Source organism: Amphiprion ocellaris, chromosome 5 (genome assembly GCF_022539595.1).
Source record: "Amphiprion ocellaris isolate individual 3 ecotype Okinawa chromosome 5, ASM2253959v1, whole genome shotgun sequence".
In the NCBI taxonomy this organism is placed as follows: Eukaryota; Metazoa; Chordata; class Actinopteri; family Pomacentridae; genus Amphiprion; species Amphiprion ocellaris.
In genome coordinates this window covers 7,574,578-7,599,275 of record NC_072770.1, presented here as the reverse complement: position 1 = coordinate 7,599,275, position 24,698 = coordinate 7,574,578, and positions in this window count along the sequence as shown.

Below are 24,698 nucleotides of genomic sequence, written 5' to 3'. Positions count from 1 at the left end.
GTCCTGCAATAAATGCACCAAAATGTATCTTCGGATCTGAGCGTATTTGTACCTATAAAACTCCTTGCGCGTCTCCAATATACGAACCCAGGACCCGACCTCACACTCTCAGCGGCTACAAGGTTTGGTAAGGGGAAGCCTACATTTTTCATAAAGTTTTTTTTTTTTTAAATAGAAATTGACAAAGAAAAAGCACAAAATGAAGAAAGTGTTTGATTAATAAAAAAAACAGAGGGTTGATATTTAATTTTATTATTAACGTGCTTATTCCTCTGTTTATGTGATCCCAACAGGTTTGGTTGCAATCAGCTGCTGTTTAAAAAAAGAAGCTCTGATCACAAAATATCGCTCATCAGTATTACTGAAACAAACTAAATAGATCTGAGTGAATTTAGCCTTTCACTCCATGTACTGTTAAAGTCTGCAAAAAAACTAAACAAAAACACAATGCTATCAGCTCCTGATTCTTAAAGTCCAGAACTGTGAGCGTCAACTGAAGCACAAAGACTTCCCACAATCCTCAGCGCTTCAGGGAGGACGCCAGCTTCCTGCGGGAGTCCTTGCGTTTCTTGCGGTACTCCTGTGGAAAAAAAGATGAGAAAGTAGAACCGTCTTTACTAAACATATTATTCCCAAATCAGTTCATGTCTTCACTGAGTCTGAAGTCAGCAGTAAATAGGTTTAAAAAATATAAAAACATCCAAGGAATAGACGAGTCTTATGATGATTCCATGTGTCTAAAAACATAAACAATACGTGTAAATGTTTTATCACTGAACCCTAAAACCTCCTACATGTTTAAAGGGCATCTTATCTTTAAAAAACATCCACAGAATTATACTATTTATCAGCCAGAAAGCGTAAAAACAGAGAGAATCATTGGATTTTTAACTTTCCCAGGGTCTTTGAACTGCTCACTTTATTCTACGTCTCATTTATAAATTCGCCAAAAATAAACAATTTGTTCTAATCAGATTCTGTAAAAAACAAAAAATTCTGAGCTCCTCAACACAACCAAAAAGTCTTGACTGACTGAGTTAAGACCAACAGTCATGTGACAAAAATTCAAAGACTTCTCGGCTGACCTGCAGGATGTGTTTACACAGAGCAGAGAGGAGACATGTATGGAAACTAACAAATAATGAAATTTTAATGTTTGTTTGGCACAGAATATTACTTTCTATCAAAATACATGTAGTTATAAAGGTTTTGTCTGCACAAAATACTACTCTTTATTTAAATTCTCATAGTTTTAAAGGTTTATTCTACCAAAATACTATTTTTTGTCAAAAATAATTATGATTTTAAAGGTTTATTCCACCAATATATTACTTTCTGTCCAAAAACTTGTAGTTTTAAAGGTCTATCCTGCACAAAATACTACTGTCTGTCCAAATTTTAACTTATTCCACCAAAATACAATTTTTTGTCCAAATACTTATAGTTTTTAAAATTTTGTTCAACTTTTAAATTTTTTTCCCCACACAAAATATTATTTTGTTCAAATATTTGAAATACTGAAGTTTTATTTCACCAAAATAATACTTTCTATCCAAATACTTCTAGTCTTAAAGCTTTATTCCACCAAAATACTATTGTGTTCATACATATTTTTAAAGATTTATTATACCTAAAATACTACTTTCTGGGTTCGGGGGGTTAGATGGAGTAGAAGGACGTCTGCAGAGAGACTCCCCAGCGCATATTCAATAACTTTAATTAAAGACTCGTTATTCTAGCAGAAAGTGAAACTCTAGATAGACAAAAAGAAGCCGAAACAAAAAGACTCAACGGACAAAAGCTACAATGCCGAAAACTCAAAACAAAAACAGCTCCACTACCAAAGATAGCAAAGTAGCATCGCAAGCTAGCGGCAACTCATGTGGAGCTACAGGACACCCCGGAACGAGCATAACGCCGGGAGACTTACTTGAAGCGATAAAAGATTTAAAATCCGAGATGAAGGGGGACAACGACAACTTGAGAAAGGACATTAACTCGTTTCACACAGAAGTGAGCAGTAAACTCGATGGTTTGGCCGAAGAGATGCAGGGGCTGAAGGAGCGAATGGGTGAGACGGAGACACGAGTGGGGCAAGTGGAGGACTTGGCCGTGGAAATGACCGAAGCGCTCACAGCAGCTATAAAACGCCAGAAAACTCTGCAACAAAAACTCACAGATTTAGAGTCCAGGTCAAGAAGAAACAACATCCGCATCTTTGGAGTTGCAGAGGGTGAAGAGGGAAGCTCCGTGATGCGCTTCGTTTCAGACCTTCTCAAACGTGAGCTGCCACTACCCACAGACATGGACCTAAAGATACAGCGGGCTCACCGCTCCCTCGCCCCGAAACCAAGACCGGAGGCCCCAAGACCCCTCATCATTAACTTCCAGGAATTCACAACTAAAGAAACCGTGTTAAGAGAAGCCTGGAAAAGGGGTAAGATTCAGCTCGGTAACCGCCCGCTATTCTTCGATCATGACTACGCTGCAGAGATCGTGCAGAAACGTAGGGAATACAACGAGATTAAGAAATGCCTGAAGGCGAAGGGTATACGTTTCCAGACCCCCTACACCAGTATGAGAATCCACTGGGACAGCGGAGTCCGGACCTACACCAGCGTGCATGACGCGGGACGGGAGCTGCAGAGACGGGGCTACAGTGTGGAGGTGCCCGCCGCGGAGGACGAGGAGGACCCCGGTGTGACCCGGCTGAAAGAGCTGCTGGGCTGGCAGCGACAAGGCAAGAACCCGCAGGGAGAGACACCTACCGCGGCCGACAGAGCTAAGGAGAGACTCCGGGAGTTCCAGAGGAGCTCCACAGAGTGACAGGAAAATCGGCTTTGAGAGCAGTAATATATTGGACACGTAATTCACTTTCTGAATTAACACTTTTGAGCTGGGAGCGGCTCCAGGGACAGGACTGAGACCGTTGGACAGATAGGATGGTAGTAGGTTCACTACTGAACCTCCTCATAGGGCCCTTTCCTTACGACAGGTTTTACCCTAGACCCACCAACGGGGTCATGGAGGAGGAGAGAAATCTGCTCCTCCTTTGGAGTTCCAGGTATTTATGTTATGTTAGAGTCAGTTGTTCTACTGATGCTGTTACTGTTTTTTTCCTATGTTTACGGAGCGACTGATTTCTTCTTACTTTAAATGAGTGTGGCACATAAAATAATATCTTTAAACGTGAATGGCCTTGGTAACCCCATAAAGCGAAGTAAGGTTATAGCAAAACTGAGAAAGGCTAAACCAAGTGTAGTGTTTCTGCAAGAAACACATTTATCAAAAAAAGAACATGAAAAGTTTAAAAAGCTGGGCTATGTGAACTCCTTTTACAGCTCATGTAAGAATAGCAAAAGAAGAGGGGTAATAACATTGCTACCTAACTCTGTTAATTTTGAATTAATCAAAGAAGAAACCGATAGAGAGGGCAGATATGTGATTGTCAAAGGCAGGATAGACAGCGTTTTAGTCTCTCTAATTAATATATACGCTCCACCGGAGAGCGACAGAACATTTCTAAAATCTGTTTTTGATAAAATTGAATCAGTGAGTGAGGGAATTGTAGTCTGTGCAGGAGACTGGAACATTATTTTAAATTATAATATGGATACAACAAGTATTAGCAGACACAAACACAATCTGTCCGAAAGCTTGAATATGTTAATTAAGGAATCCAGCCTGTTTGATGTGTGGAGGGACCTGCATCCACTAGAGAGGGACTTTACACACTACTCAGCAACTCACAAAGTACACTCCAGAATAGATTATTTTTTGATGAATACCACAGACAGACACAGGGTTAAAGAATGTACCATAGGGACTGCAGACGTATCGGACCACAACGCAATCTATTTAACCATAAATCTGGACAATATAAATAAAAAAAACTCTATGGAGATTGAATTTAGGAATTCTAAACAATACCGACAAATGTGGAAGATATAAAGAGAGAAATAAAAGAAGGTATTAACATAAATAGAGATAATGAGGTTGCCCCACCAATAGTCTGGGACACTGTCAAAGCAGTAATAAGAGGTCGTCTGATCTCAAGGACATCTTATATAAACAAAATGAAAAGGCTTAAATATGACAAATTACAACAACAGTTGAGGAAACTAGAAAAACAGCAACAAACCGACCATAGTGACGAACTGGTAGTACAAATAAAAATAGTTTGAAAAGACAAACAATATGACATCTGAAGAAATGGAGAAGAAATTACGATTTACAAAACAAATATTCTACAAATCCGGACCCAAAGCCACAAAGATTCTGGCAAAGCGCCTCAGAACACAAAAAATTAAACACTCAATACACAAAATCAGGGAACCAACCAGCAATGAAATAATATATGAACCAGACATAATTCAAAAAACCTTCAAAGATTACTATAAAATGCTGTACTCGTCACCTGAGAATATAAACGAGATGGAGATTAAAAAACTATTTGTTAAAACTGGATCTTCCCTCCATAGGTACTAACCAAAACGAAGCTCTAACCTCTCCAATAACAAAAGAAGAGAAGAGCTAGATAAGGCCATCAGTAGACTGAAGACTAATAAAAGCCCTGGGAGTGATGGATACCCAAATGAGTGACAATACAACTAATAGATACAATTAATAAACAAAAAACAAGTGCAGTCTTAATCAGCCTTGACGCAGAGAAGGCCTTTGATCGCATCAGCTGGCCTTTTCTTTTCTCTGTGTTGGAGAAGATGGGTTTCAGCAGTCAAGTCATTAAATGTATCCAAACCCTCTATAATGAGCCAACTGCCAGAATTAAGATCAATGGCACCTTAACAGATAATTTTACACTTTATAGAGGCACCCGGCAGGGATGTTGTCTGAGCCCCACCCTATTTGCTCTTTTCATAGAGCCACTGGCCGAGGTGAACTCAAAGGAATTACAATAGCACAAGAAGAACATAAAATAGGATTATTTGCTGACGATATTGTCACATACTTAAAGAACCCAGACTCAACATTTCCCAAACTTCTGTCAGTCCTGGATAATTTTGGCCAGAAATCTGGGTACAAATTTAATATAAATAAAACACAGGTTCTGTGTGTGAACTACACACCGAGCAGCTCCATCAGACAGAAATATAAATTAAAATGGGATTTGGGAAATATAAAATATCTTGGAGTCTTTATTACACGAGACCTGAATAAGCGCTATGAGATAAATTACCATAAAATCAACAACAACATACAGAAAGACCTGTCAAAATGGTTATCAATAACTTCAGATTTCAGCACAAGAATTGAGGCAATAAAACTGAATATACTACCTAGACTGTTGTACCTATTCCTCTCTCTACCGGTTCGGATCCCAGACTCTCAATTTACAGCATGGGATAAGCAGATATCGCGATTCATTTGGGAAGGCAAAAGACCCAGAGTCAAATTCAAAACACTCCAACTGGAGAAACTAAACGGAGGCCTTGCGCTACCCAACTTAAGAGAATACTTTTACGCTGCTCAGTTGAAATACAGGGCATGTTGGTGTTCTCCAGAATATTATGCTAAATGGAAGAATATAGAGCTCACCCAGAGCAAAAGTCTACCTCAGACCAGTTTAGGAGAAAAACACTACAGACACCAGGAAGACGACAACTTCACTGTTTCTGAAAACTAAAAACATGGACGGATATAGTTAGAAAATATAAACTTGAAGGAGACTGTAGGTTATTGCTATGGCCTTCACAGACAACTCTTTTCAGACCAGGACAAACTGACAAAACCTTTACAACATGGACAGATGGAGATATTACAGCCATATGCACACTGACAGGAGGTAACATTTTTAAATCATTTGAAAGGGTTAAAAACGAATTTGAACTAGAAAACAAAGACTTGTTTCATTTCTTACAACTAAGACACTTCTTTGATACACAGGTAAAAACTGTTATATCTGTCAGAGAGGAGCGCTATTAAGCGGCTCACTCTCCAACCAGGAACCGCTCGCTGTGATGAACGACACGGAGGCTTCTCTGTACTTGCAGCAAGGGTAACCTACTCAGTGCAACGAGACACTTCTAGTGTAAGTTACAAAGAGGTGGTCCCTGTCATTCTTTATTTATACAGGTGGGTTACAGGATAATGATATGCAAATAGTACAAAAATGGGAGTGAGTAAAATGAATGTGGGTGTGGATATATTCTCGTAGAAAAGTAGAAAGAGTAGAAAAATATAGCTTATATAGGAAAACATCATATATCACAATCAGGGTTAACACAGTTCACAGTACAACTATTAATGAAAAATATAAAAACCTTCTAACATTCCCCCCTGTTTATCATTAATACACTCCTTTAGGAATTATCAGATAATAACATCTTGACATCATTTTCTGTTATTTCTTCATGATCTAAACGAATGTATTTCAATCCTTGTCATCTACCTCCGAATCTATCTCAAATTGTACAGCAGAGTATTGAATAAGAGCAGTAGTTAACATTTTCGTCATCATGGTTCTTACACATGGAATAATGCAAGATGTAATAATACAGAATAACACAAGAATAACCAAGATAATCATACAAATACGAATGAGAACACTCCTCCAGGATCCTGAAAAAAACCATCTTGACATGCTGAAATCTGACCATGTATCTTGATGGGACATGATGTTCTGTTTTATTACATTTAGTTTGTCCCGTATGAGAGTGTAGTTACCCTTGTGGTCTGGAATGTATGTACAACAGTGATCACCTACTATTTCACAAACACCTCCTTGTGCTGCAAGGAGGAGATCTAAGGCCATTCTGTTCTGTAAGGTCATTTGTTTCACAGCTTCTAATTCTGGATCAGTTTCGAGTTGACCCTCCAGATCCAAAACAGCGTCTGTTAAATTCTTCAACGAGAACCAGAGTTGATTTACTTGTGTAGCAAAGTTTGCAGTTCCGTATGAAGGTATCAGTGTCATAATGAACCTTCTGGTTTCAGAGATGGTTGGGTTCTGTTCTTCTGTATCTCGTCGTTTAATTCTATGTGTGTGTGACATGCGATTAGCAAATTGTGTATCTGTGATGATTATAGCTGCAGGCTGCAAATAAACTAAGGTACATGTGCCACACCAGTTCCATGGGAGGTACCAGTAGATTATACCTCCACACTGCCACATCATCCCAGGAGGTGTTTTGTTTGGAATTGCCGTCAGAAACCTATCAGAATTATTGTAGGTGGTTTTATTGGTTCCTGCGAACCACCAGGTTGCATTAAAAACTCCCACGAAAACTACAGGTGGATCTCCATATGTAGTAACAGCTGTGGAGTTAGATTGTAAATTCACCTTCTCACTGCAAACCATTCCCCCTGGTAGGAAATGGTTAAGCTCTTCTGTACACCCCCTTTGTAGACAAATGGGAAATGGCCTATGCCCACGAAGTGGGGCAATCCCCACACTGAGGGTCTCATTAACATGTTCGGTAAAAGTTGATGGATCCAGCCAGTTACCCTGAGTTACAGTACAATTCGGAAACCATTTAGTCATGTTTGCAGCAAGATTAGTTGTTATTCCCCGTAATGAAAATTCACTGAACAGACACATGATTTCACTTTTATTTACCCCCCAAGGCGTGAAAATCGGTTGGTGTCCTGTGTGGTGGGGCATCTGTGAACAGATATAACAGTTAGATTTATTTTTACCCCTTGCAGTCCAATTCATAGCTCGATACCAGGTGTTCTCCTCCCATGCTGACTTCCCAGAATGTTGGTGACTTCTCCGCTTCCTGTTGGATGTGTCTCCAGGGTCTGTAAACAGCATAACAGTCACTGATAACAGCACTACTGTCACTAGCCCAAGCAGCACTAGCAACCGAGCCATTACTAAATTGAGCGCGGGTCAGCTGGTTTCTTCACCGGGTTGAGATGATAGAACCCTATTGGTTTCTATCCCCTTTGTATCGGACTTCCCCCGCTACTCCGTCGAATTAGGCTCGTGTAGTGTTACCAATTTGCAATGTGTCAGGTGGATCCAGGAGGGCCTCTCAGCAATCTTTACTGCCGTTGGTGTCGTCAGCAGCACCTGATATGGTCCCTCCCATCGGGGATCCTTCCACGTTCGCCTCTGGAGAACCTTTATCAGCACCCAATCACCTGGTTTCACCTTCTGGGTCTGTGGAGAATGAAGAACATCGTCTGGCAGCTCATGTGCTTGTTGCAACTCTTTTTGTCTAAACATTTTGCTCATCCAATCTACTAGAGTCCACTCTTGTTCACTTCTATCTATTGGTCCGTTATATATGGGAAGTGGGAACCTACGCCCATGCACTATTTCAAAAGGCGTTAAACCTTCCTTTGTTGCTGTGATCCTCATGTGTAACTTTACTAGAGATAAACAATCTGGCCATGGCCTTTTTGTTTCCTCTATTGTTTTCCTCAGCCTGCTCTTAATAGTGCCATTTGTTCTCTCTACCAACCCTGCACTCTGTGGGTGATATGCGCAATGGTGTTTTAGGTTAAATCCTAAAACTTCTGAACAATGTGTCATTATTTGATTCACAAAGTGTGGGCCATTATCACTACGAATAATGGCTGGTATCCCATATGTTGGGAAATAATGATTGCATAAGCATTTTGCTGTTGTGACTGCTGTGTTATCTTTGGTAGGGTAAATTTCTACCCATTTAGACAGTGCGTCTATGACCACTAAACAATATTTTAGTCCCCTTTCATATGATAGTTCTATATAATCCATGTGCACGGTGTGGAACGGGTGCGGTGCTGTGGGGAATTTTCCCCTTCTAGGTCTGGCATTTCCTTGTGAATTGTGTTTGCAACATATCAGACATTTTCTACAATATTCTTTAGCAAAATCAGGAAAATTTATAGTGTAGAAAATTGAATTTATTAATGTAACCATCCCCCCTGTTGAGACATGGGTTTTCCCATGACTCACCAAAGCGGCTGTGGCATAAAGAGATTTAGGAAGAACGGGTTTATCATTACAATAGTAGAGTTCTTTCTGTAAGGTCGCTCCTCTATTTATCCACGATTTCTGTTCTGAAACAGATGCTGTTCTTTGGGCATCCCTAAGAACATCATCAGAAAAAGGTTCAAGTGTCACATGTCTATTTTCTATTTGTCGTCGTGCTGCAGCTCTAGCAGCTTTATCAGCAAAGTTATTTCCCGTTGTGATGTGTGTGTCATCTGTCTGGTGGGCAGCACATTTACAGATGTTCACTCGTTTGGGTAACTGTATTGCTGAAAGGAGCAGTTTCAAATGTTTTGCATGCACGACAGGTTTACCTGTTGTGGTAACCATGCCTCGCCTGTCCCATATTTTAGCAAAATGGTGTACGGATGCAAACACGAATTGGCTATCTGTGAATATATTAATTTCTTGTCCCTCATGTAGCTCCAGGGCTCTGATCATAGCATGTAATTCCGCTGTTTGTGCAGAATATGTGTGTGGGAGCGTTCCTGCTTCTAGCACGTTATCAATTGTTGTCACGGCGTATCCCACCGTGTTCTGTCCTTGAGCATTCTTTGAGGCTGACCCGTCTACGAAAATGTTGAGAAAATCTGGATTTGCTATGTCTGAAATATCAGCTCTTGGCCTTGTTTCTACAGATGTTGTTGTTATGCAGCAGTGTGGTGTTCTGTCTTCTTCTGTGGGAACTAATGTGCTGGGATTTAATGTTGTGCATTTTTTCAATGTGATGTGTGGTTCTGTTAATAGTGTTCGCACATAGTTCATGTGTCTGGCATGTGTTAGAAATGGTAATTTCCCATGCAACAGGAGCTCTGCTGGTGTATGTGTCAGATGTACTGTAAGCGGGTGTGCAAGTACTATGTCAGCGCAGGATATCACGGCCTCTACTGCAGCTGCTACTCCTTGCAAACATGATGGAAAACCTCTTTCCACTGCATCTAATCGTTTTGAGTAAAATGCTAGGGGTCTGGGTTTATCCCCTAACTTCTGTGTGAGTGCCGCTTTCATGAAGCCTTTTTTGGCATCCACATAGAGGTCAAAAGATTTATTATAGTCTGGATTTGCTAGCACCAATGGTGTCTGCAGGTGCTCCTTTAATGAAATAAAAGCTTGTTCGGCCTCTGGTGTCCATGTTATTTTATCTTTCAATGTCAGTCCTTTCCCATAAATCAAGTTCTGTAGTGGTTGTGCAATAGCTGCATAACCCGGGATCCAAGTTCTGCAGAAATTGCACAAACCTAAAAATGCCATCATCTGTTGTTGATTTACAGGTTTGGGCGCATGTGCTATTGCTAGTTGTCTTGATGGTAAGAGTTGTTTACCTTCTCCTGACAACTGATGTCCTAAATAAATGACCTGTTTCTGCACATATTGCAGTTTTTTCAATGAGACTTTGTGTCCTGTACTATACAGGTGTTGTAAGACCTGTATAGTTGTGTCTTTGCAGTGTTAAATATATATCTATATAAAGCAGGACCTGACTGTGGTCCTTCACTTTACAGGTACTCATGGAATGCTCAAGGGCCCGTGAGAATTGGTGTGGGCTCTCACTAAACCCCTGTGGCAGTCTGGTGTACGTATATCTCTTATCTTTGTATGTGAAACCAAACCAATGTTGTGAATCTTCATGTAGTGGGACTGAGAAAAATGCGTTACTCAGGTCCACTACTGAAAAATATTGTTTGTTTGGAGTGATGCTATTCAGCAGTGTGTGTGGATTTGCTACTTCTGGTGTGTCATGCTGAACTGCATCATTAACTGCTCTAAGGTCCTGAACCATTCTCCAACTGCCTAGTGCTTTTTTTTTACAGGAAATATGGGTGTATTACAGACATTTTCGGTTGGTTCCACAGATCTAATTATGCCTGCTGCTTTCATATCCTGTATAACAGGTTGTATTCCTTCTTCTGCTTCTGATGATAATTTATATTGGGCTTGTCGTGGTCTATGTGAGGTGGCTGGCCTGACCTGCACTGGAGGAAAGCCCTTAACCAGTCCCACATCAGTCGGTCCGTTGGACCAGAGTTCTGGCGGGAGTGATTTTAATTCTGGGTAATCCTCCAGCACCACCAAGGCCCCAGATCACATAGAATCCGTGCTGTCCAAATGGACATGTGGCTGCATGTGTAGTCTCATTCCTAGTGGTATTCTGAGGAAACCAGATCTCTCCCCTCTATAAAACCCTGTCTTGGGATCTAATGTGTATTTATCGCGTTTCGCCCTGGCCAGTTTGAGGCCTAATTGCCACCATTTTACATCAGGTGTTTTTGATAAGGAGAGGTGTGGTTCCTCTGACCTGAACAGCTTTGCCTGTTCCTCAGTTAACAGTACACTAGCCATAGAATTTCCTTCTCCGTCTGAATACATGTGTTGGAGTGTAACTGTCTGTGGCCCTAGCTTCAGGAAAGCTTTGTTATATTTCTCATCTGGCCCTGGTGAGTGTTTATACCAAAATGTGACATGCATGTCCTTGACACTCTGATATTGTGTCTCCTCTGTCCTTGTGTTATTTAAAGTGTGTGCCTTCTCTACTAGTAGCTTTCCTGGGTCACCTATTGTTCTTTCAGACAGATCGAGGGTCCAGTAATAATGTGGTGGACTCACGTCCTCTACTACTTGTTGGTCAGTCAGCACAGTTGTAGTCATTCCGTCAGCAGTGGGCACCACTGCTATTTTTAACTGAGTCATTAGGTCTCTGCCTAACAGATTTATAGGACAATTTGGGTCTACCAATATCGACATTTTTGTATGTGTCTGAGTCTCTTGGTCCACGGCGTGTAGTGGTTGTGAGAGTCTCTGTGCAAGTATATGTCCACTTGCTGTTTTTACCCAGACTACTTTCCCACATGTCCTATAGCCTGGTGGGGCACTAGTTAGAACTGTTCTACACGCACCAGTATCACAAAGGCAGTCATATGGTTTACCATTAAATAGAATAACTCTGTGTGGCAGGTCCTTTTTATTCTTTTCTGATGCGCTCATGACTGCACTATAAACATCTATAAGTTCTGTGCTGTCTTCTAAGGCGGGAGGTTTCATTTCCTCCTCTGTGACTCTTTCTAGTCAATTTTGAGTAGAGTTTGGGTTTTTTGGCCCGTCTCTACTGGTTCCTGTTCTGCAGTCTCTTGAGAAATGTCCTAATTTGCCGCAAGTCCAGCAAATGTCATTATCTCTATTTCTGTTGTCACGATTTAAGTTTTGTCTGTTTCTGCCTCTGAAACGTCCTCTTCTTTTACCTTTATAGCCTCCTCTTTCTCTATTTCTCCTATAGAAGTTATCCTCCTTTTTATCCTCTGAGAAATACATCTCCTCTTTTTTCTTATTCGCTTTCTCTGCATGTTTTGCATAATCCATCAGTTGTGCAACTGTTCCCGTGTTTTGGTGGACCCAATGTTTCTTTATATATGCCTTTATGGGTGACTTGAACCCCTCTAACATGAGCCTCTTCATCTGCTGCTGATATGGCCCGTCATCATCGGTATTTGGTGCCATACCACAGTTTTGTCTATACACCTTTTCGAATCTGTGTCTGTAATCAACCACATCCTCTTCATCTTTCTGAGTGCATTGTGTAATATTTGAGAAGTCTGCTTTGCGTTTAAACTCAGTTTTGATTCTCTCATAAACTGCTTGTGTTTGTGTTCCTAAGTCAGGTGAATCATGATCCAGTCTGCGGTTGTTTGTGTCTGCTCCTGTAAAATCTCCTCTAACTCTGGACCACTTGCTTTGAAAATACATTTGAAACATATGTAGCACTTCTGTTCCATTCAGATGATAACTGGTCCTCAACCCTTCTAGCGCTTCTATTGTTTCATCTGGCCCCTCTTCTACAGGAGGAATTCTAGCTACAGCGCGCTCCATGTCACGTCTGTTCCATGGTCGAAAAACCAGAATATGCTGTTGTTCATCTCGTGCATCTCCTTCTCCAGTAGGTTGCCCATATCTAAGGTTAGCTACCTGTACCATGGGGCAACAGTCCTCTGGGTTGTCATCACAGTCAGTATATTCACAGTCGTCTGTAAAGTCATCTAATGGTGGTTCCTTAAACCTGTGTTTGTGTTTTGCTAAATCATCAACCGGGTACAGCGAACCCTTTTTTCGGGTCTGCCTAGTCACTATAGTTCTTGGAGGCACCTTGAGTTTCTTCTTAACTACAGGTTTTTTACTAACGGTCAGGGGTGTTTTCTGTTTAACCTGTTGCTCCTCGGGCTCTTGCCCTCCTACTGCGCCTGCGTCCTGCCTCACTGGGGGCTCCTTGCAAGTCACTGTTTCCTCATCTGGATGTACAAGCGCTGCCGCTACTACTGCAGTTGTGTGTTTTTCTTTTTTCTTCTCCTGTTTCTCTGCACGTTTTTTGTCTTGTCGTTGTTTCTCTGATGTCCGTGATGTGCAGGTGGAGAAGAAACGCCCGTTGACACTGACTTTCTTAATAAGAACTTTATTAAAAGAAAGAACAGTATCATACAGACAGAAGTTGTCTGGAAGGATGTCGCCCAATGATCCTCCTCGAACAAAGACCAACGGTCAGTTTTTATACCTTCTGGTAACGTATAGAATTACAGCATCTGGTTTACGTCCCCACTAAAAATGATAACTCCTCAGACAAGACTCCCCTTCTGTGCATTCCTAAGGATCACAAATCAGCTATAGGTTAACAGTGGACCCCAAGGTCAACACAACATAGGATTTCTGGAGCCGAAAACACATTCCTCAGTACTTACTACCTCCTGTTAGTTAAAAGTTCACTTTATGGTCAACAACTATCAGAACTCATATCAGATCAGATACTTCATATTTCCCCCCTTCGGCGCTGACAAAGCGTCGAAAACATCACTATAGTATCGAGTACAGAGTATACATGACAATTCCTATTTAGCCGTGCTACTCACAGCATAAACTCAACAGTATAACAATTTAACGGAGTGTGAGAGCGAAAAACCTGCCCGGCAGCTATCTTTCCAAATCATCCATCGAACAAACAAGACAGGAAAATTCTCTCACGGTCCCTCTGCCCTAGGCGACCACATATAGTACTCCAAGCCAATTAGACAAAAGGTTCAAACAAGTATGTAAACAAGTAGAAGCGAATACACATGAGAATCCCAGAAATAAAATCAAAAATATCCAATGTCAGGCTGGTCGACCCATCGTACCCTTCAATGGACCTGACCCTGCCTAGCATTACTGCCCCTAAACAGTCGAAAAAAAAGAAAACACCTGAGATCCCAACGTACTCACCTCCTAAGAGAAAACATCCAAGTAATGAACCCCCTGTCATAAACACCTCATATCAGTCATATAGGCATAAAACTCAAAAACTAACATATTGATAGTATCACTAACTCATAATATAATAGTGTAAACAAGAATAAACATCCGATAATAAAAACAGATTACATATGAAAACAGAATCCATACAATAGGCATACATGAAAACATGAACATATCAAACTGTCGTCCATCAACAGTTCCAGTCGTAGTATGCCATCACTGTAATGTCGTCACTCCGGATTCTTCCTCCATTGCATTGTCCATATTCAAGCATATGAGTCCATTTGGCTGTAGAGATCTCTGAACGACAGCCGCTCTTTACGCGATTTCCCAGATAGTCTCCTGGGAAGAAGACAAAACACACCAACCAGTATCTTGCAACAACAAACACATCAAACACAGTATAATATATTGCAATATACTAAAGGATAAAAAGTAAAAAATAAAAAAAATCAAATCAAAAACCAAAAACCATAAGTTCCCATTTCCCCCTTTAAGGAACTACAAAAAGAAAAAGTAGAACCACACCAAAAGAGACAGTCAAAAGGGATATTTATCCACCATCCGACTCTCCATGACATCTGCCTCATCTTCACTCAAGGAAACCCCATTCAACAATGGCATCTGAACGTTGTCACCCGGCATCACAACACCAACCCATCTCAATATCATAGCCTTCGCAAAGGTCAACAACAACGTACAGAAACAAAACATCACACACAATGACAAAAGAACCGCTATCAAAATTTGGATTAAAACAGCACCAACCGGACCCAATTGGTCCTCCAGCCATGCATTAGCAGACCATCCAGCACCTTCCGATGGACCAAACGCATCCCTAATGGCTTGCAACGCATCTATCACACTAGTGATATTATCAGAAGTATCAGGAACCAACGTGTAACAAGCATCCCCAGTTAAATTCAAAGCCACACATAAACCACCCTGTCTGGCCAAAATATAGTCCAAAGCCATATCATGTTTCAACAACGTCAGTCTATGACTCCTCTGAGCATTCGACAAATAACCAAACCCTCTTATAGTCTCATTCGCAAAACCCTGCAGGGTATAAGTGATATTATCAATATGATCAGCCAAAAACGTAACGCCATACCACGGAAGGAGTCCTATACCCCATTTTTCACCCAAACTTATCCTCCAATGGTAGGACTCCAAACTATGAAACTGCGCCAACTCTCTTCTCTTCCTATTCGTAGGAGCAACATTAGACTGAACTTTGTCAGTTGCATTAGTGTCCTTGACAGCCAAAACCTCATACGGGAGTTTCAATGTTGCCATATAACAACACCCTGTCCATCCATTTGGCAAAAACAAATACGCCTTGTCACCACAAACCCACCAAATATCCTTAAAATTTCCTACAGTAACGTTCGCAGGCAAAGGACGATCCAGCACCCACACAGTCTTATTTTGGTTATAGGGCAAACGGAAAGTTACAGGAAACAATTCATGAGGATTTATAAGTTTACCCTTACCCAAATACATCCTATATTCATTACAGCGAGATATTCCCATAAACATTCCAGATCCCATATATGTCTTATTGGAACAGAAACAACCAAAAGCTCTCACAGGTTTCACATCTAATGCGTCAGGGAGTGCCGTCAATACATTCTCATGTTGGTCCATCAAATTCACATATGGCAATGTCCTCAGCCAAGAACAAATAGAACCTGGCTGAAATAAAGTCCCCCACAAAGCCTTCAGGGCAGCTGCCGGTGACCCCTGTTGATAAGACAACCATATTAATGCATTCGATTGACATGGAGCCGCCAACGGATTCGGCACCGTCTCCAAAATCGAAGGCCATGTGCCTGGAGATGGAATTTTCACCAGACATGGACAATTTAGCCTACTAATAGATCTCACAGAATGGGTCACCTGCTGAAACCACAAATTCCTACTTGCCCATGGGTCTGCAATTTTCATCACTGAGGAATCAAAACCATACGCCTTCCAGTTAGTGTCTCTCTTCCGTAATGTACGCAAAGCCTCAGTCCCATCTTCCGATGTCCAACCATCATTATGTACCTCTGATACGTTCATCTGAACTGTCTGCAATGAATCTACATCATCGTTCTCAACAATTGGTTCTCGACTGTCCACTTGCTTACTATTATTAGACAATTCATCCTTCAACTCTATCAGGGACTTTTGCTTCACATCCACTACATCCTTCAATGTCGTAGGCGTCATAGATATAGCAACAGGTATCGGTGTCATCTTTGCGGGCTCTAAACGCAATGTAGATGTTGTTACCTTCAGTTTTGTCACACTCTCCCCTACCATAGTAGTAACCAAAGTAGTAACTGGAGTAGACACAACTGTGGTTAAATGTAATGCATCAGCAACCTTCGGAACCAAAGAAGTAGATGTCTGTTTAACTTTGTTAACTTTTGGCAAAAGAGTTGGCACCATTTGTGGTTCTTTAACAACTTGGGATTCTTTATTCCTACTCTCATTTATCTCCACTAAAGTCACCACACTAGCCCCCAACTTTAACTGCACACCATGCTCCTGTGATTCATGGTGAGAACATCTATAATCACCTTGATCCTCTAACTGAAATCTACGTAGATAAATACTACAGTCTCCTCCCATCTTCAACCTCTTGGGGTCATTATTAAACACAAACTTTCCTGAGGGTGATGTATCTGACAAATCGAGAATTTTACCATGATTATCTTCCCACTGAACTTGATATCCCTCAATACACTGACATGGAAGCCGAACAGACTTCCTCAGGGTCGCTTCAATCCTAGTCCTCATAACGTCTTGGTCTAACTTTTCTCCGGACTGGCCTTGGGCTCCTCGATCCAAGTGGTTCTGCTGACCCTCCTGGAGAGGCGGCACAGCCCTCTGGAGTCTTTGACTCACATTCTTGAGAAACAGATTCTGCTGTTTCTGGGACGTGTTGTAAATCAACGTCCTCAAATCTCCTTTCCGGTCCATTGACTGAAAAGTCATCTCCGGCATCATCAAAAGTATGCTCAAAATCATCAAAAACATCCACTTCTCCTTCTGGAGTGTGACCTTGGAGGTCCTCATGTACCACTGCTTCTTCAGCAGATTCTCCTGGTACTCTTGAGTCCTCATCATCTCTGCTCTGTAATCGTGGTTCCTCTCCCTTTGGTGCTTTAACACAATGCGACAAGTGATACCACGTCGGGGACCCTTTAACCTGTACCGCAGTTCCAGTGCTGCGAACAACTTCAAATGGTCCCTCACGGCGTTCGTTAAACCACTTTCTCCTAAACACCTTCACGAATACCTTGTCTCCAGGCTGCACCACGTCCTTCTTTTGCTCATCGAGCTTCTCTTGCGCCTCCTCCTGTTTTTGCCTGTCAGAAACATACGTGGATATTCGCTTATGCAAAGCAGCCATGTACTTAACGTACGCTCGCATTTCATCTTCCAAAAGTTCCAAACTTGGACCCTTTCCGCTTGTGCGCAAACAAGGTGTTGGCATCCGTCTTCCTGTAGCCAACTCATGAGGTGTCATACGCAAATCACGGAGCTCACTTGAACGACACACCATTAATGCTAATGGAAGCGCCGCTACCCAGTTCAAACCTGTGTGTTGACAGATTTTAACAATGCGATTTTTCAACACACCATCCATTTTCTCACAAATACCTTGGCTTTGCGGATGATAAACAGCACCCAGACGTTGTTTAATTCCCAATTTTTGTAGAATTAGTCTCACCGTTTTATCCACAAACTCCTTGCCATTGTCTGAAGATATTCGATCTGGAAGTCCCCACCTACTTATGACCTCACGGCACAAGAACTTAGCAACAGACTGAGCATCCTTTCGCTTGGTTGGACACGCCTCAGGCCAACGTGAAAACCTGTCAACCACGACTAGCATGTATCTCTTTCCTCCCACCGGTCTTATCATGTCAACAAAGTCCACAACTAGCTCACGCATTGGGCCCTTTGGAGTTGGAATGTGCCCAGGAGGAACCATCACTCCCCTCCTAACATTATGTTTCAGACAAATAATACATCTGCCTATGACATAATCAATCTGCTCAAGCAAGTATGGTGCCCAAAATCCATACTCTTTCGTAATCTTTCTCCTAACTTCCCCCCTTGCAACATGAGCTGGTCCGTGCGCTTCATGGATCATCAGACCCAACAGATCTGGCGGCGCCACCATCAACCCCTCATGATTTCTCCATAGACCGGTGGAATCCTGGGTGGCACCTCGGTCCAACCAAAGTTGTTTATCCATGGCAGATGCAGCTTCTTGCATCAAAATCACATCTCTGAGCGTAATATTATCCTCCAAGTCCACTTCATGGGAAACTAAAAAAACTCTACCCATTTTATCTGCTCCTATAACTGCCTTGGCTGCTTCATCAGCCGCTTTGTTACCTTGTGTGACCCTTGAAATGTCACTTTTATGTGCCGCACACTTAGCTATTGCTATTTCCTTAGGCCTCATCATTGCATGCAGCAACTTCATAATCTGAGCGTAATGTTGTATAGGAGAACCATCTGTCTTCTTGAATCCTCGATTCTTCCACACTGCTCCAAACAAGTGACACACATTATGAGCATAGGCTGAATCTGTGTATATCGTCACCCGCTTGTCTTCTGCCAACAAACATGCTTCAGTCAGCCCCACAAGTTCAGCCAGCTGTGCAGAGGCAGGTTGTGGTATTACCTCCGCTACCTCAACAACAAATCCATTCCCCTGAAATTTCACTACTGCATAACCAGCACACAATTTGTCTCCTATTCGATAGCAGGATCCATCAGTCCAGTACTCCAAGTCTGGCTCATGCAACGGAAAAGCTTGCAAATCTGACCTGAGCCTTGAGTATTTCTCTGCTTCCTGAACACAATCATGTGGTTCCCCATCCTCTGGAGTTGGCAAATTCTCAGCTGGATTTATCGTAGTACACCTCACCAGGGTGACATCTTCCTGCTCTAAGAGTCTATAATAGTCTCTGAGCCTTGGCATAGTCAATGTATATTTACCATAATTCAAAAGATTTCTGAGACTATGGTGAGTGAGAATTGTGACTGGGTATCCCATGGTCACAGACGATGCCTTGTCATACATCAGATAAACTCCCACCATTGCTCTATAGCACAGTGGCAACCCCAATTCTACTTCTGAATAGGCCGTAGAATAATAGGAAACAGGCTGAGGACTCATCCCCGTGCCCGTTGGTTGACACAAAACTGCACACGCATATCTACCTCCAACAGAAGTAGACACATACAGCAAAAAGTTCTTGGAATAATCTGGCAACGCTAGCGCTGGAGCCTCTTGCAATCTCTGTTTGATTGTCTCAAATGCCAGAAGACCTCCTTGTGTCCATGTGAGATTACAATGAAGTTGGGCAGTCCCCGTGTCTTTAATCATACCTCTCAAAGGTCCTGTCAAACTGGCATAATCCTCTACCCATGCTGAAGAATACCCAGCAATGCCAAGAAATGTCATCATCTCTCTTACAGTCCTCGGTTTTGGAGCCTTCCGGATTGCCTCCAAATGACTGTCAGAAATACTTCTGTGTCCTTGGGTCATTGTCTGACCCAAGTAAACCACCTTCTCCTGGCAATACTGCAGCTTCTTCTGAGAGGCTTTGTGTCCTCTCTCAGCCAATATTTGCAACAACTTAATCGAATCCTCATGGCAAATTTCTTTTGTCGATGAACAAATGATAATGTCATCAACATACTGGACAACAGTGCTATTCAAAACCTGATCTATCCCTGCCAAATCATCTTTCAGCACTTTGTTGAAAATATGAGGACTGTGTTTAAATCCTTGTGGGAGTCTCTTATACTCATAGAACTGCCCATTATATGTCTTATATTCACTTTAAATCAACATATAATAAACAATTCAACAGAATTCGTTCACATTATTCACCAACATTGATATTATTTCAATCTATCACAATGGGAATGTTCCCTACAAAGTCTCTCTATAAACAATTAATAGGCACAAACCTATCATATCTATCATATTATTCTACAAAGAAATCCCTTACTTTCATTTTGTATTCATTCTAAACATATATCATAATCGTATTTATATTATGTATTATTAATTTAAAATCAAATGAGGGAGTATTGAAGTGCGCTCAAATCCAACTGTAAATTCTCAACCACAGTTCTCTTTTTCTCTCATCCAGAAGGAGAGGAGGGAGGGGGAACCCCTCCCCTCAGGATGAGTGAGCTTAAAACAGAACAGCACTCCTAACTCCCACAATGCATTGCAGCACAATAACTCAATCACAACGACCAAATCTGCAACCTCCACAATATTATTACTCATACACAAAGAAAAACAAATATGTTCTACCAGATAGTTTGCAACAGATATCCATGAAAGGAAAGATTACACACCACACAATCAACCAATCAATCCACCAGTACCATCCACAAAATCAAAATGTACCATCTGACCCTAAGGAACTTTATTGGTTTTCTTTCCCTATGTGTGTTTTCCCCTCTAAAATATTTAGTTATGCTTATGCAAACAGAATGTCCTCACTGGCCTCTCGGACTCAGCAAGGCTCATATATCTCATCAAATATATAAACGTCCACCATGAGGCTCATACACTGTATTAGTTCACAACAGTCCTTTATAAGGCTCATTTGTTTTATTATATTAGCAATGTTACAGAAAGTCCTCAATGTGGCTCATATATGTGTTAGCAGACAAAAAGGCTAATAAATTTTAACACTAAAGAAACGACAATGTCTCTCCTTCTAAATGGTTAAATCCCAACCTATATGTATGTATTCATTAACAAGAAATCTCTTATATATTCCATTCACACATTACAGCACATACCAGTCTTTCACACACAACAGCAGCACACGCACACACGCAGGGCGGGGGCAGCTAAGACAGAGCACTGACAAGACACAGACGCAGCTACTGGCGCAAGCACAAACCAGAAGCAATCAATCACCCCACAAGCTAACAAATCAGATCCACAAAATAAAACACATAGGCCTATTTAACATCATCCAAAAACACAGTCAACCTTCGATCCCGGAACCAAGTCATTCACACATATCCTAAAAGCATGCTTGAGCCGCTTCTTTGACTTTTACTCTTTCTCTTATCATCTAAATTTATGAGGCCTCTGGGGTGTAAAATACTCAATTGAAAAGCTGCTTCGTTTACAGTACGTCTACTTATAAATCGAGTGGGAACTTATCTACAATTGAATTAAAATCTACACCCCCAGTTCTATGAACTGACCCATACAAAAACAGGTTTCTCTTTTTTCTTATGGCCAACTGCCTCCCTGAGGACTTTATCCGAATCTGCGGCTTGTCCTTAACTGCTTCCCATTTCAACTCAGTGAAAAACACATCTAGTCATAGGCTCCTCGAGCCCTCTATTTTTTCTCTACTCTTTTTCCTATTCGCTATTATGCCAATCACTAACCCTGGCCAGGGATAAAATCTACTGCTTTGGTTTCTATACTGTTTTCCTACAGTCTCACTTCAACATTTATATATCTCACTTCAACTTCTATTTCTCTTATCCCAACATCTATCTATCTACTCTATTCTATCCCCACTTTACCTAATTATGCGCAATTAACCCCAATTTAGACGGAACATCGCTCCAAACACCAACACATCACAGGACATCAGCGCACACACTTCTAACAGTGCAGCACATCAGCAAAAGCCCACAGCCCCCATGAGCAAATCAGCATCCCAATAAAGTGAGAAACCAGCTCACCTGACGCGTCGAATCAGGACGGTGAAGAGCGACCAAGGGAGCTGCCAGCTGCCGAAGAATCCTGCATCTGATCCTGTTCGTGACGCCACAAATTTGTCGTTGTTTCTCTGATGTCCGTGATGTGCAGGTGGAGAAGAAACGCCCGTTGACACTGACTTTCTTAATAAGAACTTTATTAAAAGAAAGAACAGTATCATACAGACAGAAGTTGTCTGGAAGGATGTCGCCCAATGATCCTCCTCGAACAAAGACCAACGGTCAGTTTTTATACCTTCTGGTAACGTATAGAATTACAGCATCTGGTTTACATCCCCACTAAAAATGATAACTCCTCAGACAAGACTCCCCTTCTGTGCATTCCTAAGGATCACAAATCAGCTATAGGTTAACAGTGGACCCCAAGGTCAACACAACATAGGATTTCTGGAGCCGAAAACACATTCCTCAGTACTTACTACCTCCTGTTAGTTAAAAGTTCACTTTATGGTCAACAACTATCAGAACTCATATCAGATCAGATACTTCAGTCTCTCATTTGAGATTGTTCCAGCCATTTTTGAGATAATCTGTATTCCTCCTTTCTTTTCTTTTTCTTTTTGTCGTTTGTTTGTTGACTGATTTCAATCTGCAATTTTGTCTGGAGCTCCAGAATTTCTACGGTTATTAATTTGCCTGAAAAATTATGTTTAGTCATCCATCTCTCCGCGCATATTACACCTGCGCCTTCTTCATATGCTTCCATGAATTTTATATCACCCTTTAGCTCATTTTTACTATTCACTGACCCCATTACTCAGCCCTTGTTGGTTTCTCTGATACGAGGATTTGTGGAGGACACTAATTCAGCCTTCTACCACACCTAACGTGTGGCGGAATTAGTTTTACGAGATGAAACTCGACCTGTGTCCACAATCCACCAGTACTTCACCAACTCAGGTAAAACAAAAAATGCGAGTTTCTGTGGACCCACCTAGGAGTCTCAATATCACTAGAAACTCAAATTTACACACACACACACAATATTCCATTCATACGAACCATAACCTACTCGAGTTTTCTGCGTTTTAACCCAAGTTCTGTTTCCACGGCCTATTTCGTTGTTTCCTCGCAGCGAAACCTATTGCATTTATTACTGCACTAGTTATACCATATATATAGAATACACATAACTTTATGCATGGAATATACATATGTTGCTTTTACGCACGCTAGAACCAGTATAATGCCTTCGTATTTCCTGCGGTTGAAACTACTTTTTATGGCCTGGTTAACTTGCAGGGTGTCGTTGTTTCTCTGATGTCCGTGATGTGCAGGTGGAGAAGAAACGCCCGTTGACACTGACTTTCTTAATAAGAACTTTATTAAAAGAAAGAACAGTATCATACAGACAGAAGTTGTCTGGAAGGATGTCGCCCAATGATCCTCCTCGAACAAAGACCAACGGTCAGTTTTTATACCTTCTGGTAACGTATAGAATTACAGCATCTGGTTTACGTCCCCACTAAAAATGATAACTCCTCAGACAAGACTCCCCTTCTGTGCATTCCTAAGGATCACAAATCAGCTATAGGTTAACAGTGGACCCCAAGGTCAACACAACATAGGATTTCTGGAGCCGAAAACACATTCCTCAGTACTTACTACCTCCTGTTAGTTAAAAGTTCACTTTATGGTCAACAACTATCAGAACTCATATCAGATCAGATACTTCAAGGGGTCGCCGCCAACCCACGGACTTTAACTGCTGATGTTAATCAGAGGACGCCGTCGCCCTGCGGACTTTAACTGCATTCATTCCTTTACGCGTATTATACTTGCCTCCGGTTCTTCACACGCGGCGATCCCTTCTGATTCAGATCCTTGGACGCCTCCCCGGTCCCGAGGGGTGAACTAAATCACCGGCCCAGCCACGAATTCACGTCCTGGGTCTTTTAAAACCTCGCCTTTTGCGATGGTTGCTGTCGACAGACTTCGGTGTCACCTTGTCTCGGCCACGGGAAGGAGTCTTCGGATCCGGCTCGAAGGACCAAGTAAAATGTCAGAGAGGAGCGCTATTAAGCGGCTCACTCTCCAACCAGGAACCGCTCGCTGTGATGAACGACACGGAGGCTTCTCTGTACTTGCAGCAAGGGTAACCCACTCAGTGCAACGAGACACTTCTAGTGTAAGTTACAAAGAGGTGGTCCCTGTCATTCTTTATTTATACAGGTGGGTTACAGGATAATGATATGCAAATAGTACAAAAATGGGAGTGAGTAAAATGAATGTGGGTGTGGATATATTCTCGTAGAAAAGTAGAAAGAGTAGAAAAATATAGCTTATATAGGAAAACATCATATATCACAATCAGGGTTAACACAGTTCACAGTACAACTATTAATGAAAAATATAAAAACCTTCTAACAATATCATCAGAGAGTAATGTGCTGGTTAAAATGATGACGGATGCCTATAAGGAAATGCCCTCCAAAGCTGTCTCTAAACTATACACATGTCTATAGAAATGTAATGGTAACACTTCACTGTATATAAAATCTAAATGGGAAGGTGAATTACAGACCAAAATTTCAGAGTGTGATTGGAGTCTATTATGTAAAACACAACACAGCTCTACGAGCTCCAAATGCTGGAGAGAGTTTGGCTGGAAAAATCTGACACGTTTCTTTGTCACGCCTCAAATTAAAAGCAAACAGACTGCATTACAACAAAAATGTTGGAGACAGTGTGGAAG